This window comes from Formica exsecta, unplaced genomic scaffold (assembly GCF_003651465.1).
Source record: "Formica exsecta isolate Colony F162 unplaced genomic scaffold, ASM365146v1 scaffold556, whole genome shotgun sequence".
NCBI lineage: Eukaryota > Metazoa > Arthropoda > Insecta > Hymenoptera > Formicidae > Formica > Formica exsecta.
Window position 1 is genome coordinate 621,560 of NW_021852808.1, and position 19,960 is coordinate 641,519.

Consider the following 19,960-nt stretch of genomic DNA (forward strand, 5'->3'; position numbering starts at 1 on the left):
AATTATATAATATATAGAAAAAATAATTATAAATTTCATGAGATTAATTTTATTTATTAATTTTACTAGATTATTTACTAATTTAATTAGATAAAATATTCATTATTCATTATATTAAAATATTCATTTTTTGTATTCATAGATTTAACACTCTTTACCGTATCAATTATAATTCACAGAATACTGATTAATTTTCTCGAAACTGCTCTGAAGATCCGCTCTCAAAATCTGTCTTCCTTATGGAACAGAGTTACGATTGCTATCGCAATCTAACCCCGATTTTACGGTACATTGAAAGCAAAAGGTAAGACAGGACGAAATACTGTCTGGGAAAGCAAAGAACACACGCACGGGAGAATACAGAGAATGAGAGGGAGCGGATCTATTCGTTTCATCAAAGAGCCGACATACAGACAGCACGGTAACCTAGCGCCAACCGATTGCACCGAGAGCGTTAGACACTACGCGTTGCGAAAGGAGATACCGGAAGGCAGGGTCGGTGGAAGATAGATAGGTCGGAAGCCAGAGAGACGGAACGTCAATAGAGCGCGAAGGACAGCCCCATTGGTCGGTACCAGGGCACCGTATTTCCTTTACCGGAGGAAGCGCTCTCGCAGATAGTGTGCGTGTGTCTAGAGGGGGAGGGAGGGAGAAGGCCAGGGGTAATTAGAATTTCCCTAATGTACGCGATACGTCAAAATCCACGAATATACGAGCGACCGCCATATACATTGCCATAAATCCGTGCGCTGGCAGGCAGTGAACTGGCGTCAATGGTGCTTCGACGATGGCCAAGTGGAGAAACAGAGAGACAGAGAGACAGAGACAGAGACAAAGACAGAGAGAGAGAGAGAGAGGCAGAGAGTAGGGGGAGGGAAGAAGGAAAGGGGTGAGTTTGCACGCGCGTGACCACGTGTTTGTACAGGGTTTGATATCTAATAGTGTGTGTGTATATATGAGGTAATATGCATATAAATCTATGTGCTGTACAGGACATCTCTCTTTGACGGTTGGAATTTCAATCATCTTCTTGTTATCAAGCTGCAAAAAATAATTCATGTAATATATAATTGTTATTATTAGATAAAAATAATATTTCCTTTAATACCAATTTGTAAAATGCAAAAATTAAAAATATATAATTTAGAAAAAAAACTGAGAAGAATGGAAAAGGTACTTGAAACGAAAGATTTGACAAATGATTTATTTTTCTTAAAATGAGGAAAAAGTGACTCAGGTTTTTCTCAACTTTTTCAGATTTGTTTTAACTTTGGAACAGAGGATTAGAGAAGAATTTCCATTCGAATGCTACGCGCGGTTACGTGTGTTTACATGTACGCGGGCGTGTCGGGGCCGAGAATAAAGATATTCGAGAGTAGTTTTGGAAAGTAAGCGAAAAAGTAACTGCCTCAGGATATGCGTCATCCAAGGAATTTAAAATGGGCTCGGTCTTTTATATATCTCATATGAATAACAAAATTCTAAAGAAAATAGATATATTTTAGTATATCTATAAAAAGAAAACTTTGCTCTCTCTCTCTATCTCTATCAATATGTTATATTCTACAAAGATGTTTGAATTTATTATGTGTAAATAATGTTAAAAGAGTTTTTCACTGATGTACAATAGTCGTGTCTTAAATTTTCATTAAACATTAATCATAATCATTAGTCGATACTTCTTCACGCCAGGAGTATTCACTTGTAAAAAAATATTTCGCAAATAGTAGTCGTGTCTTAAATTCTCATTAAACATTAATCATAATCATTAGTCGATACTTCTTCGCGCCAGGAGTAAAAAAAAATATTTCGCGAAGGGAAGAGCTATTAAAATGAATGCATTGTCGAGGGCCTAATACAATAAATATGGTCAATTGCGGGCGCGCAAACTCCATGCCTAGCCTGTAGCATCGAATATATGCATATTCAGGACTTGTTATGTAGTCGAGCGATATGGCCACGGGCCGGTCGCGGCGGGCCACGCCGGAGATACCGAGGGATAGCTGGTGACGGACTGCCGGACATCCGACCTGTTACCCCTCGGGCCCCGCTGCCACCTCTTTGGGTGGCTGTCTGCGCATTACCCCTCTTTCTCTCTCTCTCTCTGTCTACTCCCCTTGATCCACAACTTCCCACCCCTCGCGCGCGACCGAAATTCACCGTAACGTTACACGACACGACGGACGGCTTCTCTCCTCTCCGCTCTTCATCTCCGATTCGGCTGCGATCAGCTCGGGCGAATCCGCTGGATCCATCTGCCGACCATCGCATTTCCCTCTCTCCCCCTTCCCTCTCCCGCTTCACGCCTGATGGCATAGAGATGCCGGGGGTGGATAGCTGGTGACGGACTGCCGGACATCCGACCTGTTACCCCTCGGGCCCCGCTGCCACCACTTTGGGTGGCTGTCTGCGCATTACCCCTCTTTCTCTCTGTCTACTCCCCTTGATCCACAACTTCCCACCCCTCGCGCGCGACCGAAATTCACCGTAACGTTACACGACACGACGGACGGCTTCTCTCCTCTCCGCTCTTCATCTCCGATTCGGCTGCGATCAGCTCGGGCGAATCCGCTGGATCCATCTGCCGACCATCGCATTTCCCTCTCTCCCCCTTCCCTCTCCCGCTTCACGCCTGATGGCATAGAGATGCCGGGGGTGGAAGTGGTAGGCATTGATACCGTTGTAAGTAGCGGTGCGGGTATAAGGGTGCGCGTGACGCGATAGGGTTGCTTGGCTAATGCGAACTCTGCGATGTAGGCAATGCTCGATTCGCGTGATTAATGAATTCTCGACGGCGCGACGTTACGTAAACGCGAAATCGTGAACAAAATGCATAAGGCGAAAATCCTCTTGCATATTTCAGAATTTTCGAATATAAGTTTGAATTAGAGATATTAATCCATTAACCCTCCCACATTTGCATATTTCTAATAACTCAGAAATTTTATAAAGAGAGTTCGATTATTCTATAAATATCACTATCTTAAGAAATATTTTGATTAACATTTTAATAATTTTTTTTTTAAATATTTTTCATAAAATTCTATCTGTGTCAAATCTCATTTTTGATAGCTACATTTTAATTATTCCTAAGATATATTCACAGTCCTCAATAAGTATTATTATACATATATCTGTACAATATAAGAATTAGAATTGTTTTTCGTGCAAATACAAATTGAGATAAAAATACAGTTTATCGAAACATAACAAGCAGAAAACCGTTTCTATAATGAAACAATATTTACAGATAACATCGGAAAGTCGGTATCCGGTAATTCAATCACTTTCCCAATACATGGTAGTAAAATTCTAACACGATTGGATCAATAGTCTCATTATTTTATCTCCACGATTCGATTTCTATAGACAATACTCGACGCAAGCCTCGAATAATGAGATAAATTCAATCGATTCACTTTGCAATCGGTTCACTTGCCTCGAGCAATGCGATCAGCATTCTTCTCATATTTCTTTTACCTTTATCTCTTAAAGGAGAAATCTCCTAATTAACACGCTTGAACGACATTCGTAGAAGATTTGTCATTATTGCGTATTTTAAAAATACGCCGAATTTCAACTGTTTGCGCTTTGCAAGCATATTTCAAATTTATCAAAATAAGATTTTTACCCTGAAACGTTTATTTGTGAATTTATAAAAGTTGAAAAAAAAATTCTATTAAGGGAATTATAAAAAAAAAAAAAATATTCTCATTTTATCTCTTCAGATCATTTATTTACAACTAAATGTCTGTGTTTCATTCTGAATTAAACTTTTCTAATAGTGTGATATTCACGTCTGACATTAGTATTATATAAGAGCAAAATCAGATAATCACATCACACAGTCCAACAAATTCCATTATCTTGTCATTGATCGATTATTATAACAATAATTTACAATGTGCAGAATATATTGATCTACATTTCGGAGATATTGCGCGGTGAAAAAATCAATGAAAACTCAATTTACACGTACTAGTAATTTCCAAAAATTCAATACATATTTCGAATTTTTTTTTATTTCAAAAAATGAATAGCAACAAGAAATTGACATACAAATAGCACAAAGCACAGATGAGCATTACTAGTCCTAGTATAATTCTTAGTGTAATTTTTAAAATAAACGAAACACAAGCGGATATAATACATATATATTAGAGAATAAATTACTCGAGAATCACAAACAATTTTATTTGCGATAAAAGATGCCATTAAAGCCACTCACCAATAGAGCGAGCACGAGCGAGCGACCGTTTTCGTGTTAGCTATCCTTTACACACCAAATAATTTATTGAGTACGAATGCTTGCTCGCTCGTGCTCGCTCTATTGGTGAGTACGCGGCTTAAAACAAATCTATAAATGTTAAATTAATGAAAATTTTCAACGTGGCGAAGTACAGGATGTCCCAGAATTAAACCGACAAACTACAAGTGGTTATAAAGGACACAACAATAAGCCAATTTTGCCAATAAATCCATGTCCGCAAATGAGCCGTTTTGGCACTAGAATCAAAGACTAACAGTGGAACCTAAAAATTCTGATTTTGATGAAACTTTACACACATGTAGGGGAGGAGAGTAAATATATAAATTTAGAAATTTCCAGTTGCAGTCCAAAAACGATTCTAAGGGATGAAATCATATGTAGAATTTTTGCTTTTCTCGATATATCTCGAAAATTATTCAAAATATCAAAAAATGTTTTTCACAAAAGTTTCATGGTAAAAACACTTCTATTTAACCATACTAATAAAATTTTGAAAAAATAATTTTTTTTCAAAGATTTTTGTCTTTTTTGCTTTTCTCGATATATCTCGAAAATTATTCGAGATATCAAAAAATGTTTTACACGAAAGTTTCATGGTAAAAACACCTCTATTTAACCATACTAATAAAATTTTGAAAAAATAATTTTTTTTCAAAGATTTTTGTCTTTGTTAATCTTTGATTTTCTAGTGCCAAAACGGCTCATTTGCATGAGTTTATTGACAAAATCGGCTTATTTTGGTATCTTTTATAACCACCTAAAGTTCGTCTAATTTTGAAACACTCTGTATATTAAATGCGTATAACAAACCCAATTTATTATATACATCTAAAATAATTAAAATATATAAATCGATAATAAATAAATACGCGACTTAATTACTTATTGCAATTTCGATTTATTAGCTCGCGTAAATACGGCTTTACTGGCGCTCAAATTTTCATTCGGTAATGCGAGAATGTCTATACAGTGCGTTGAATTAACTGCAAATACGTGAACATTAATCATAAAGCCGAAGTCAATCAGTGACGGTGACGTATTATAATTTACGGGGGAGAATAGAGCGCACCACACTTGTTATAACCAGCGGACACATATCGCCGAACTAGCAGAATGAAAATTCCACTCGCAGATAAATGGGACAGCCAATCCCACAAATTGTAGTTTAATTTCTAGTAATCTGCCGGCGACCATCGAGATGCATTGTAAAGTGCAAATAGCGACGTAGAAGGTATTCTAAAATAATTCAAATTAATAGAGGATAAATTAGTTATAAAATCAATGACAGTTGCTTTAAGCAAGTCGCCCTACAAAGTTCAAAAGATACAATTGCCTACATCTCGTACTGTTATTATAAAAAAAAAAAAAGTTATCTTTCTTCTATTAACAGATTTATCTCTCCTTTGTATTGCACCATTGAAACGTATCAACCGTACTTTTTTTTTTTTTATCGTCTCACGTTGACGCGAATGCACGCGCGAAGAAGCTTGCCAAAATAAATTTCACGCGCTACGGGAATTGACTCTGTACGAGGTGAGAAGAGTCGCGGGCAGGAGGGCAAAGGGTTGAAACTCTCATCCGAGGCGCGTGAAATCCTACGGAATCTCTGGGAAGCGTTGAAGATGTCGAGCACGTAGCTCGCTTCCTGATCATCGCACCGAGGATGGAGCGAGCGCTCTCGCTCGCTCAGTCGCGCGGGGTGTACGATGGGATGTTCGTGATATACGAGGAATGGCACGGCGGGATCGCGTTATGGTTATCAAGAAAGTATTCCTTCGGGTTTGTGGAGCGCAATAACTCAGAGCGCGCGATAAAAGCCACTTGACTCTCGGCAACTCGAATTCACGACTTCGCCTTTTAGGACTGTCTTCACGGTGATATGCCATTTTATAAGGAACCAAATTTGAGATATAATTACCTTCGTAAATTGAGTTTTAAAATTATATACCTTTGCATATGCATCGCGATGCTTGAATGGTATATAATATTATTATAAACTAAAAGCATCATGAGAAAAATTGTGCTTTTAAAAGTCTATAATATTGCCATGAGTTCGCTGTTTTTTTTTTTTTTTACCAGAGCGCAGTGGAAAATACCAGTTGTTAATAAAAACGGTCCATGAGTTCAGACGCATTCGAAATTCGTTGCTTTGCTGTAAACGCTGCTGTTAATCGTTTTTGCAGACCTATGTTGCCTACATTTTCCGCACTGGTCGGCGTACCGCGTTTGCATGCCGTGGCAAAAATCCAATTTACACAAGCCCTGGCACAAAGGATCCGCGTTTTGAAAGATCTGTAAGATTACGTCAGTAGTCGTTCTAATTTTTAAATAGATTAAAAAGAGTGAAAAATTGCAGCGTTTCTGAAAGATACGTAGTGTAAAATAGAAGAAGACTCGAGCGGCTTCATGTAGAAATTGAGATTACCAAAACTATGCAATCACGATGAAGGAGCACATTGATTGCTTCACATCGTTGCGTTCCGGTCGCGAGCCAGGAAATAATGTTTCAATGAATAAAGTTAACTAATGAAACATCAAATACCACTTGGCGAGATGCAAAGCCGCGAATATACCATCGAGCCATCTCTCTCTCTCTCTGCTCTCTTTAATTTATTACTTCCGGCTAAAATTAATCCGCCGAACACCGACGTTTTAATTGGCCAAGAAGATCAAAGATAGAAGACAATCGAGAGACTTTCGGCAAACTTTAATTCGAGAGATAATTTACAAATCTCCGTGAATCTTTGACGTTCGCGGGAACATTTTCTCTTTCTCTTTCTCTCTCTTTCTCAATTATTTAAAAAATTGATCGAGATACTATCACACATACACACACAACAACAAATTATTATCTAATATATTTACATAATATAATAATAATATAACAATTTTTCTTATAATTCATTCTCACATTGTATTTATATAGCTGTTTGTATTACTTTACTAGAGAGATTTCTTTTAATTAAAATTTCGTGTGATTCAAGAATAATTGTTGGTGCATTATTTTAATTCTAACAGTTTGATAGACAAATATTCTTCAATGAAAACTGCTAAACAATGGAAGGCCATGTAGATGACGAAATGATCGACAGAGCGGGAAGAAAACGATTTGTGTCAAAGTAATAGACTTTGGAATGATCGAAACCGTCCACGTGCGTGATACGTGAAACAAACGTAATAATAAACGCGAACGTATGCGAAAGCTTGCGTTCACGATCCAACAAATTAGGCCAAAATTCAATTACTCTCGTCGACAGACGTCGAGAGTCGATGAAAATCGGCCGATCGTTTTCCGGCGCGGTTTCCTTTTTCGTCAGAACTGCAAAATTGTTGTAAATTGTTCGCGTTGTCGTAATTAAAACTCAATAGTTAGCATGTATTGACTCAATTCTCATGATAAAAACATACAACAAATAACAGATACGTGATATTTTTAAAATTCTTTATAATGTATATTTTTTTAAATATCGTTTTTCTTTTCAATTTGAGAAAATTATTATCATTGAATTTTTCAATATGGTAAATGATAATATTGTGACTGTTTTAAAACAATAGTGTAATTTGAGTCATCACAATTTACATATTTATATATAACGTTAAATGCTGAAATTTACACTCTGTAGCCGCATTTAGCGTGATTGAACGTGTTTGTTTCGTATAAATTTCACTAACGCAGTACGTTGTACATATTTGACGCAATAAATGGCTAGGATCATAGCCGGCCGTGTTTAACACTAAAGGTGCGGCGATGCTACGATCGTAATGTTGTCCGCCAACCTGATTATTTAAAGCCCATTCGCGCCTGACAATAAACATCATTCGTGGCGACGATAATGCGATGCTATTTCCAACAAAGAAAGCACAATTGTCATTAAATTCTCGCTAAACTTGGGGTATATATTCGCGCGCGTAACTCAAAGAGTGCGCCACGATATCCTCGGATCGTTATTCATTCATGGATAATGCTCAGGTAGGGCGCAAATCCGAACGCCGAGTTATCTCGGCGACGGAAAAGCGGCGCATACGGGATTCGCTTCACGGCCGTGTTCTACGCATCGACGATTTTTCCGGCGGCCGAGAATCGCGGAACAATTTCACGTCTGGCACGGGAGAGCAGGCAGGTTGTTCGCTTCGTCCTCCCTCTCCAATCCTTCCCCCCTCTCCCCCCTCTTTCACTCCTCTCAAACGAAACGCCGGATACGCGATTCGTACCGGAGACCTGAAAGAATCCTCGTCGCTGTGATCGACGTGTTCGCCCCGCCGTGAAATAAAATGATTCATTCTGCCAAGCTCCGTTTGAAACGCCCGCCACATACTACTCCTCCATCCCAAGAATGCGCTGGAAGGGTGTGCCCGAAAGGTTCACCCTCGCCCTTGTCTTCGTGCTCCGCCGTTTCTCTTGTAAAGAACTCTCGTCATGCAATTACGCATCGGTATTTATTGTAATACTGTGTGTACTCCCTATCCCACCCTTGATTCATTTTTTTTTTTTGTTCTGAGACATGATAGTGAAGTATACATACTTTGTTCGAAGTAAATAAAATTATTTTATTTGAAATGTAAATTTTTCCCGACTTGCATTACATGTTTAACATGATCTATTTAAGAGCCAAATTCTAAGCAAATGTAAATTCTCGCACGGCTAAAAAAATTTAACTATTTAATGATATTGTCAATACGAACCACACACAGATGCCCGAGATAATATCATTTATTTTTCACATCTCTTTTCCTGTTTGTCAATAGAATTCAAAATAGTATATAGAGTGAAGAAATTGATATATGTTATAGAAGATAATTTATATTTTTATTCGATTTATAAAACAAATGCTTCTATAATATTTCTCTTTGTATCTAGAAAATAAATTAATTTCGTTAAATTCCAAAGAGAAAGAAATCATTGCACGCATAAAATCTTATTTTCTACGGTACTTTGTTGTTTTTCGAGCTGAGTCCCGCTTTTTTTTTCTTCGCCATCTCCTTCGAGCTTCTCATTTGCAGCCTCACGAGCAACACAATTTTCAACTCGCGCCTACGCGACTAAACTGATTTTCGCCAAAGCCTCGAGCGCGCCTTTTATCGAATTAGTATATCACGAAAGGCGAGAAAACACAATCACCCCCACTTTCCTTAACCCGCTGACTGGGGTTCGAGCGCGTACACTGCGTCCTTCCCTCGGCGTGCTTTCATTTTCGCGCCCATAATGTCGTTGATTTTGGCTGCGCGTCATTTAACACTTTAAATATAGCATGACAAGCGGCCGACCTCGGCTCCATGACATCGTTTTTTTTTATTCATGTCCTCTAAGACTGAAGCAAATTTTTCTAAATTTATTTAAATCAACAACTTTACGTCGCGATACTTTCTTTCTGCTCGCAGCAGAAGTAATGCGTACTTTCTCCCAGAGACATTAATCATTGTGAAAGGAATACGCTTCTATACTGCGAAATTTTATGTAACATTTATATTTTTTAGGAGGGATCTACTGACGTTTGGAATAAGCGCGCATTAATCGTTTATACTCATAAAGTGGCATTCGCAGAGTAAGATTTAAAATTACCCCGGAGAATGGCCAAAGTTCAAGATTGCCATTTAAATTTGCCCAAAAGCCGGGAATACTTTATGGCAATCTGCGCCAGACGCTTCCGATTAACTCGCGTGCAAATAACATATCAAAGCCGCGAATGAAGCCGCTGGCGATGTTTGAGCTTCATGTCCTGGAAATAAGATATCTCATTTCTTTTTTTTTTTTTTTTGTGAGAGACGCAATTATATTCGCCTTCAAATTCAGCGATTTCGCGTCCACTTTGAAATCTTTCAAATCATTCAGTTTTTTTCTGTTGGACCGTTATATTGTAGCCTCATAAACTGCAATCTCGAGCGAATAAACATCCGCTCAAACATCCTCCGCTCCGATCGTATCGCTTTCGCGTTTACATTGGCCCACTGACTGATCTAATATCGCATGGCCATCTCGGTACAAACGTGACATCAACTCTCAACGATATGAATTGCTAATCGCGTGATAATCCTTCTCTGCAAGCTTTTAACAAACAAATGTACGGAAGATCAAAGTGCAGAAATTATTTAAAATTTGGTTCACATAAATTGCATTCAGTTCTAGATAGCTGTAGCATTTATATTATATTAACAGCCTGCATTGAGAATTATTATGTATTCATGATACACGAGATTATATCTGGTATTCAGTAAAGAAAAAAAGATTGAATTAATCATTTAAAAATGAAATGTACTAAGTTTTACAATCATAGAATTAAAACAAAATTGCAAATTGCACATAAGTCACAGTCTCTATTCCACAAAAATAATAAAATTATAATTGTCGTTACAAATAAATGCAACATTGTATAGTAATTCCCGATCTATAATAATATCAAGATTTTTTAATTCTTCGTTGATAATTTTGAATATATTTTCACGCATGTTGTGAAAGTGGTTATTCTATTCTACTTTATTTCGCGAACGTGTCGAGACGGCGAAATAACTTCATCAATTATAAACGGGGAGTGCAAATCGCTTAATAATGGGTCGTTCGCCTTTCACGGGCGAGTCTTTTAAAACCGAGAGAACCAAGTCCGTGAAATTCGGCGATCCATGAGCCGCAAAATGAAGTCAGGCTACGAGGAGCAAGATCTGCGGGGAGAGTCGGGTAGGAGGGGGGGGGGAAGGAAGGTAGCAGTTGAAGGAGCTGGAAAACGGGCATCTCGGATAACGGCAAGGAAAAGTTTTAAATTGTGCCAGGAAAAGCGGGCGATTAGTGGATTATAAACATACTGGAAACTTCTGATGGGATCAGCCTGCCCGGATAAGGCTGGCAAAGGTTCGGCCAGCTGCTGAGTGGATCGTATAGCTTCGGGGGAACGCTGCGCCACGTCCGTCGTGCTTTCGGCAACGATAACGAGGACACCTAATTGGGTTTTTATGCCTGAGAAAGGCTTCTTACCAATTAATTCTTTTTCGAAATTTATTTCTAAATTAACAATTCATTTCTAAATAAAAATTAATTATAAATTTAGCACGAAAGACAAATCTACGATTAAAATCACGACGATGTTAGGAGCATATATAAAAATTGCAAAAAGACATGCAATTTGAACCGCATTAATAATAATTGACATCTGCGACATCGCTGCGATTGATAAATGGAAACGCCAATTGCAATTCTTTCGACATGAGAGATGTTTCACTTGTGGATAATGCGAATGACATTTTGACGAGTTATCGATGGTTCGGATTCAACTCACTCTCCATATACGCTCATCGATAATAATACGTATATACTCACGATCAGCGCAATTATTATTTCAAATTACATTAATATCCGCACAAGGTTGTACTACGTGAACAATAGCATAATGAGACGAAATATGCGTTTGCTAACCAATGTTTTGTAATCAGGCAAGACTACTGTATCGGCGCAGGAATATTTATCTTTTGTTTATCAAATGAGAAGCAGTTACGCACGCGAACGATCTGCCAAACAAATTATTTGAGTACGCGTTAATAAATATGAACGCATATGGTTTAATATATTATGTGAGCGATTTTAAACATAAACAGTTTTAATAATTATTGAAATATTTAAAAGCATTAAAAGCGATCATACCACATACGCAACTTGTTAGAAAGCGGAACATCAAGAATAATAATTCGATACGAGATTATACTTTTTGTAGCATGTAACAATAGAATATATAATATTCAATAAGACAATGTAATACACAAACTTATTATATAAATGCAATTTATAATAAACACGAGAATGCCTGTAGCTAATATAAAAATTACCTCTTCTAAAAAATGTTGAGATATTATTTAACATAATTAATATTATTTTCTATTGTGAAAGCGGATGCTGAGCTAGAATTCAATTATCTCGAATGAACAATTTATCGTCAGGACGGATCAAGTTAAAACCACGTTTTTCACGTTAAAGAAAGAAACAGTCTATACACTCACGTTGTATCGTATCGCCGTACTCGTTCGTTTCCGGCTGGAAGAAACACACTTCCGGAGTAGGATCGTTTCGTTGCGCGCAATGGGAGTGTCTCGCTCGTAAACGAGCGAGCGTAGGAAGAAAATACCCGAACGGCCGCGTGGTATTCGAATCCGAAAGAGCCTTCAGCATCAAACGGCGAAATCTCTTGCCGAATTATCCGCGTCATCAACCGCGGTAAGAGAATTTTTCTGCGATATTAAACCACGCTGGTAATCAACGCGCGAATCGACGCAATGTGGAAAAAAAAAACTGTTACTTTACAAGCGTAATTAAAGCGAAACTGTTGTGTCGCGAGTTGTTTTTTAACTTGCTTATATAAGTAACATATACAAAAAATATTATATACATATTTCACACCTTGTACATTTTATTTATTTAACATATATATACAGGGTGTTGCAGGTCAGGTCGATGAAATTACAGTCTTATAGGAAATTGGATTTGGAACAAAAAAGTTTGAATAAACGTAGGTCCGGAAATGCTTCGTTAAAAAGTTATAGCTAATAAACTTCGAAAAAATGTCTTTTTGATGATTTTTAAAAATAATTTTAAAACCCTTCATTTATTTGAAAAAAGTAACAAAATAAATCTGATGGCCCGGGAAAAAATGATGATCAAATCAAATTAAATTAGATCAAATTGGATATAAAAATAGATCTGATTAGATATAACTTGATATAATTTGATCTGATTTTGATCTGATTTGATCTGATCATTTTTTCCCGGGGAATAATTAAATAACAAATTATAAATTACACTAATTTTATTTAATTCTGATAAGGTGTTCAAAAGAAAATAAGTTCAAAACAACAAAGAAAGCAAAACTTGAAGAAACTACCTCTGGATGGTCTTTGTGTAAACACTACATTCGTAGTGCAAACATTACAAATACAAACATAAAAATGTTCTTATTAAATTCCAGATCATAACTAATTACTTATAGACAATTTATTAGCTATAACTTTTTAACGAAGCGTTTCCGGACCTATATTTATAGGAACTTGTTTGTTCCAAATTCAATTTCCTATAAGACCCTGAAGTTTCATTAATTTGGAACACCCTGTATATATAATTTTTATATAAAGATATAATAATAAATTATATTTAAAGAACAATTTGATCATTGAGTACAATCTATAATTTTCGCCATAAAAATCCTTACACTTCTTTCAGATTCAAATATTTTTATGTCATAAAAGAAATCATTATATGTGATTATTTATATTTTTATGAACAATATTTCGCAACGCGCTTCGATTTTGTTCCACATAGTAAAGACGTCCTATTCGCAGACAAGCAGATGCGGGATGAAAATACGCTCTGCTCGCGTAACCGTCCTCCCCGTTTGCCCTTTCCACTACCAGAAAAGGAACGATGCTCGAAACAAAATCCATTGTTTCCAGTCGTGAAACACCAGGGGAGACGCCCGCTCCTGCTGTCGAGTGTACTCGAACGGTCGACCCGGCGATTAAGTCGGGAAGTGTCTCGAATGCCACTTGAACGCGACACGAATGACGAATCGGGGCCAGCGCCCCGATGATTCTTACCGCGTCTTTAATGTCTCTGAATTAGAACGCTTGCGTCTATCGTGGGGTATGCAGAAGTATTTAAAAAAAAAAAATAGAGTTTGAGAAAAACCTTCTTAAAAGTGTCATTTGAGTAAAAAGAAGTAATTGAGAAGAACGCGACGCTAAAGTGTAAGTAAATAAAAAATAAATTGATATCGTACAAGTTTTGAATATAGATTATATACAGGGTGTCCCCAACCTAAATGTCAAAAATTTAGAAGCGTGTAGGGGACCGATAAACTAAGATAAAAAGTCCTTTAGAGATTTGCTCGTTTTTGCTTCGTTTTGAAGAAAATCGCAAAAAATGAAACAAATAATTTTCACCAAAAAACTTCAAACAACACTAAAATTATTAGATTTATCAAAAAGTATTATAAAATAAAAATTGTAGAACATGGAATTAAGAAAAGAGAGTGAGTTAAAATCCTCCTAAGGTAAAATTAGAGGATTGTAGATAAATACGCGACAACGCGAAATTTTGTTTCTAATCTAATTTTACCTCAGCAGGATTTTAACTCACTCTATTTTCTTAATTCCATGTTCCACAATTTTTATTTTATAATACTTTTTGATAAATCTAATAATTTTAGTGTTGTTTGAAGTTTTTTGGTGAAAATTATTTGTTTCATTTTTTGCGATTTTCTTCAAAACGAAGCAAAAACGAGCAAATCTCTAAAGGACTTTTTGTCTTAGTTTATCGGTCCCCTACACGCTCCTAAAGTTTTAACATTTAAATTGGGGACACCTTGTATAAAAAATATTTTGTATCGTGGTTCTTGATTTATATATTATGACAGAAGAACAGTTAATTTTAATATTGCCTCATTAACAAGTTGCACGCGGAAAATTCTTCTTATTCCTGATCTTTCAAATAACCGTTTCTCTTTTCCGTAAGGGATAAACCCGGCGTATGATCGGACCGCAGTGAATCGACACGGCATGATCGGGCAGGTGGTCCCCGGCTGTATGTTTCGGCTTTCGGATCTTAATAAATTATCGGCCGGCCTCTCGATCGCGAGCCCGGCTCGCTCGCCCGCGCCTATCGGCACGCACATTAATCATTCGACGTACACACGTAACGGCGGGTGTGATCACAACGCGGTCAACGGCAGCTCGTCGCCGCCGATAATCGGCCGCACCATCGTTGACCGGGGAATTCGAATTTCGAGTACGACCTCTCGAATATCATCGTGGTATCGATTTCCCTCGCCACCCGTGAAATCAGGCCGGCAAAAAGAGATTTCAACCCCGATGGCGGAAACATTAGAGCCTCATCTCGCGGCGCGTGCAAATGGCTCGGCCTAGCGCTGAGATTGATCGAACTAATTAACCGCTTCAGACTGAAGAGAGAATGCGGACAAAGTTCTCAGTATACGCTAACGCGATTTGAGAACGAGGCTTTTAGACTTAGTATGTTCAAGGAAGTTCGATGAAGCTGTTGGACTTACTGTATTAGCACTCAAATTTTCAAACTTGCTTAGTATTTATACAGTATATAGCACAAATGTGTAAAGAAAGAGAGAGAGAGAGAGAGCTTTTTTAATACATTTATATATTATATGAGAAACAGTTTCTTTAAAGCTCTCACTAGAAATAATAAGAACTTCATCGCATATGTACATTTTTTGCTTATAATAAATTATCAATCGAATTAATATGAAAAAGATCTAAAAATGTCATATAAATAAAGAAAAATATAGCAGAATAAATCTTTACAAATAGTAATAACGTTTTTTTGTTCATATCGAAACAAGGCATTTCTTCGAAGAATGAAAGTAGTCTCCCGAGTCTCTGCTTCAACGGGCTCGGGTTATGTCCGGAGAAAAGCGGCGGAGAAAGATATATAAAATCAAGCATCCTGAAAGCATTTTACCCGTTAAAAGCACCAAGGAGAAAACTCGTTCCATCTTCCATGGAAAAAGAATGCGCCCTCGCAAGGCGTGTCCAGCCGTGCTCGTCAGACATAATAATCGTGAAAAGAGCAGAGCGAGATAACGAGATTGAAATTCGAGGAAAACATATATTTTTAATTGCCCTATTAGTGCATAATTATCGCTAACGCTACTATATGTAAAAAAGATTGTTACGCGCTACATTCCAATCCGTGCCAAGTAATATTACGAATTTTCTCATTATGTACTAAAAAATGGTTTGCTTGCAAAATGTAATTTTAATGTAGCATTTCGCTTAAAATTTAAAATGTAACAACTATATCGAATATTACATTATATCATGAATAATATCAATTAATTATTATAGCGATTAATTGTGTGATAATTTTAATAGATTGTTGTATCTATATTAAAGCACATAATATCGTGTAATATTTATGCAAAATTAAAGGCAATCATAAAATTCATTCTCGTGTTCGGAAAAGACTTGATTAGCAGCCAGCGATGCGGCACCGGCTCTGATTCCATAAATTTCGCATTTCCATTCAAAGTAATTGCCTCGGCTATAGGCAGAGCTTTTACTGCCATCCACTTCAGATATCTATATATTTAGTCTGACCGTACTCTCTTGGGATCTGTCGTGGTTTACGGCCGCTTGAAAATGCAAGTAGAGTAAACGCGCAGTACAATTTGTTCATTTCTGTTGCACAAGAAATGTAACCGCTATTAATAAAAAATGTCTTAATGCATTTCACGTGCTTTCAGTGAGAGATATATAAAATTTTCAAGAGATATTAAACACTTTATTCGGACTGCCCTCTGCGCTCTTTGATGCTATTTAAATGCGAAACTCATAACTGTTATATGTTATATTAATATAATAAATAACCGTTAAATATCAATTAAACGCAATGTAAAACCATTATATAATTCATTAAATAAATTAATTAACACAAAATGCTAAAAATTGGAACAAATATGCTTTTCAATATAAATGATATTAATATTATATTAGTCTTCTATTTATTTAAAAACCTAGTTGTTCCCACTTTTATAATTTTATTGATTTATTTATTTAATGAATTCCCTAGCGGCATTGCATCGTTCAGATTTTATGTGTGTGTGTGATATATTTTATAGTACAAAATTTATTTAAAACTATTTAATAATATTGAATATATAAGAATAAAACAATTTTCAATTGTATTTCGTAATCAATTCAAATATTACGAATGGTCATAGTTAACGTCACATTTCGCGTGAGTGGTACGTTTGATAGCGCGTGCATCTCTCAAAATTCGCGGCACGAACGATTGAATATAATTGTTTGTGAAAAGCGAATGAAACATTCGACAGCATATTTGCTAACAACCCCATCGTGAGAACAACGGGGATTAACAACAATGATGACAATGACGTTCACATGAATAAAAGGATGTTTATTCTTGTGCATGTTTTGGAAATAATACTAACAAGAGTGGAATAAGCTATAGTAAATAAAGAACAAAACATGATAGAGAAATTATACAAAACAATATAGTTTATAAAATTCAAAAAACGTGACATTACATTTTCTAAATGTAGGATATGCAATAAACAATATGTATCATATACGTAATTTAAAAAAAAATAAAATAAAATTGCTTGTCTCTCTGTTTTTAAAAAATAGGTTAAAAGCCAACTTTTAAAAATAGCACTGGATAAGGGTTAAAACTTTTGCGCACCTGGGGAATTTGCGATTGCCGGCGATTTAAAGAGAAGGAGCGAAAGAAAAAGAGAGAAAATCCGCACGTGTGTGCGTATACGAGTACCATACGCGAAAAAACAGGGAGAGGAGTTGGAAAAAACGAGGGCATGGGTGACGACGGAGGGAGAAAGGGAGGTAGGCGGAAGTGGTTTTTGTGCGCGCGACGATAAATTCGGCGGACAGCGTTTTGCCCCCGAAAACCTATCGCAATAAATACGCGGCACGTCCGGTGCGCGGTTGAGCCGCCGCGTTATACTCTAATGCAGTGCATATGGAGCAATTTATAACGCTTCAGCGTTGGAGAGAAACAGAGAGGGAGAGAGAGAGAGAGAGAGAGAGGGCAAAAGAGCGAGCCAGAGCCGATCGCGTTTTTCTATGCCGATGCACGCCACGTGCGCGCCTCTCTCTAGCCTTCCACCATTGTTCCCACTATTGTTGAATTATTATTTCGTAATTTGCGTTTTGTATCTGGCGACGACTGTGCGTCTTGGTGCACACATAACCGCACGTCCATGGGGCAGCCTTCAGATAAAACAACGGCTGGACAATGACGCGAAAGAACAAGGAGAGACATAGAAGGGAGAGAAGACTCACGATATTATAGTTTTCTTTTTTTTAATCCTCTTATCCATCATATTTGTTGAGTTTCATGAATCATGAGAGAACATTTTAACTTGTTAAAGAGAAATTAAAAGAGATGCTAATACTCTGTACCTAGAAAGTTGTGAATTCAATTTCGCGAAAAAATGTAATTCGGACATATACAATGGATTAATTTTGTTAAAATATGTGGCATTTAATTGTCTCACTTTTTATCTTGCAATAGTGGAGAGCTGCTGAGAAAATAAAATGTGTGCTCGGTATGTTTGTTATATATAGAGTAGTCCATTAAAAATGTACTCTTTAAAACTCCATGATTTTTGAAACATTAAACAATTCATAATTATAACAATTATTAACTTTTCGCTGAGAGAAAGTTATATTCCTAACTTAAATTAAATAAATAGTTATATCCACAACTTAGATTAAATCTTCCTCAAAATTAAGAATAGTCTGTTTAATAATATTTCGCACACAGTCAAGAATTTTATTCTCCGCGAATAACTCTCGAGTGTATGCTTTGAAAGATTACGAACTGACTCAAAGACAAAGCAGTAAAAAAATTTTCAATATATCTTTAGAGAACAAAGAAGTACTTAGTAGTAACTATTAATAGCGATGAGAATTTATGGGACCTCTGTCGTCATGTACAAGAGCGTATCTCTAAAGCAACAACCCCGATTGAAAGACGCGAAACCAAGGTAAACCCATAAAGCGTATCGCGGGTGAGCTTCGACGTTTCCTTAATGGTCTTAATTAAAGGACAGATCGTGAGAGAAAAAGCGGTTCGATTCGACGGTGGGGATTTGTCGCCCGACTTGGCAGCGAGAAACCGCGGTTGAATCAACGACGAGCTGCAAAATGCAAGAGCGCGGATGAGAAGAAAAAAAAAAACCCAGGAGAAAGAGAAACGGGAGAAATTCGAGGGTGAGAGAGTTAGCGGGATAGGCGAAAAATCGAGAAATCGTCCGAAAAGAGCATCTGGCTATTCATCGCGTTCTCTACCGTGCACTTTCGGCGAGAGATTTATAATTCCAAGAGAGAAAGAGAGAGCATCAAGATTTGCACTCGTTGGCGTTTTCGGCCGCGTTTGCTCTCTCGAGTCAAGACCGAAAATTTTTCTGGATCGGTTCTTCCTAAATTCCGCCGTTTTTTTTTTTTTTTTTTTTTTTTTTTTTTTTTGTTTCTTTCTCTCTTTCTCTGTCTATCTATCTCTGGAGATTATATTTTCGCCCCCGTCAGATAAGCGCTATCTTTTCGAGCGCCCGGAATGCTGATATGTACCTCGGCGCGATGGAATGTGACCTTATCGTCGTGCCAACTAACAAATCTTCCGCTGTGCGATTAATACGTATAGTCGCGGTGCGCCCACATTCGAGAAAACGTGAGAGAGAGAGAGAGAGAGGGAGGGGGGAAGGCGAACGAAAAATAGCGAGAGAGATTGTTCGCTGAACGATTGCCGTGCAAATATTTAACGAAATATACATTATTCTTTCCCTTTGCCTCGTCCGGTATTTGACGTGGTCCCGGCGAATGGATTTCCTCTACTGCGTTAAGAAATCACGCGAGAATATAAAAGGGACGATAGGAATTGCGAAAGAGGAGAAGACAAAAAGAATAATATTGGCTCGGCGATATCTTCTCATTAAACATGGCAATATATAACGTTCGATTATCGAAGAATGCGACACTTTTTTCGTTGTTACAATGCAGCCCGCAAGTTTGCGTAAGCGCGGATATGACGTCGTTATTGTTACGGCGAAAACTGTTATTGTTTGTTGTTCGACGCAGAGTTTAACGCAAAAGTGCGTTTTACAAGAAAAAATATATCCCGTATTTATAAATATATTTTTTGCCTATAAT

The 19,960-nt window shown here is 37.1% G+C and overlaps 1 protein-coding gene across 1 annotated transcript in view; it reads right to left on the minus strand.

The window, feature by feature from the left end:
• The window catches only part of LOC115242019 (lachesin-like), a 201,096-nt gene that overhangs the window by 150,061 nt on the left and 31,075 nt on the right, over positions 1-19,960 (minus strand). The window lies entirely within an intron of this gene.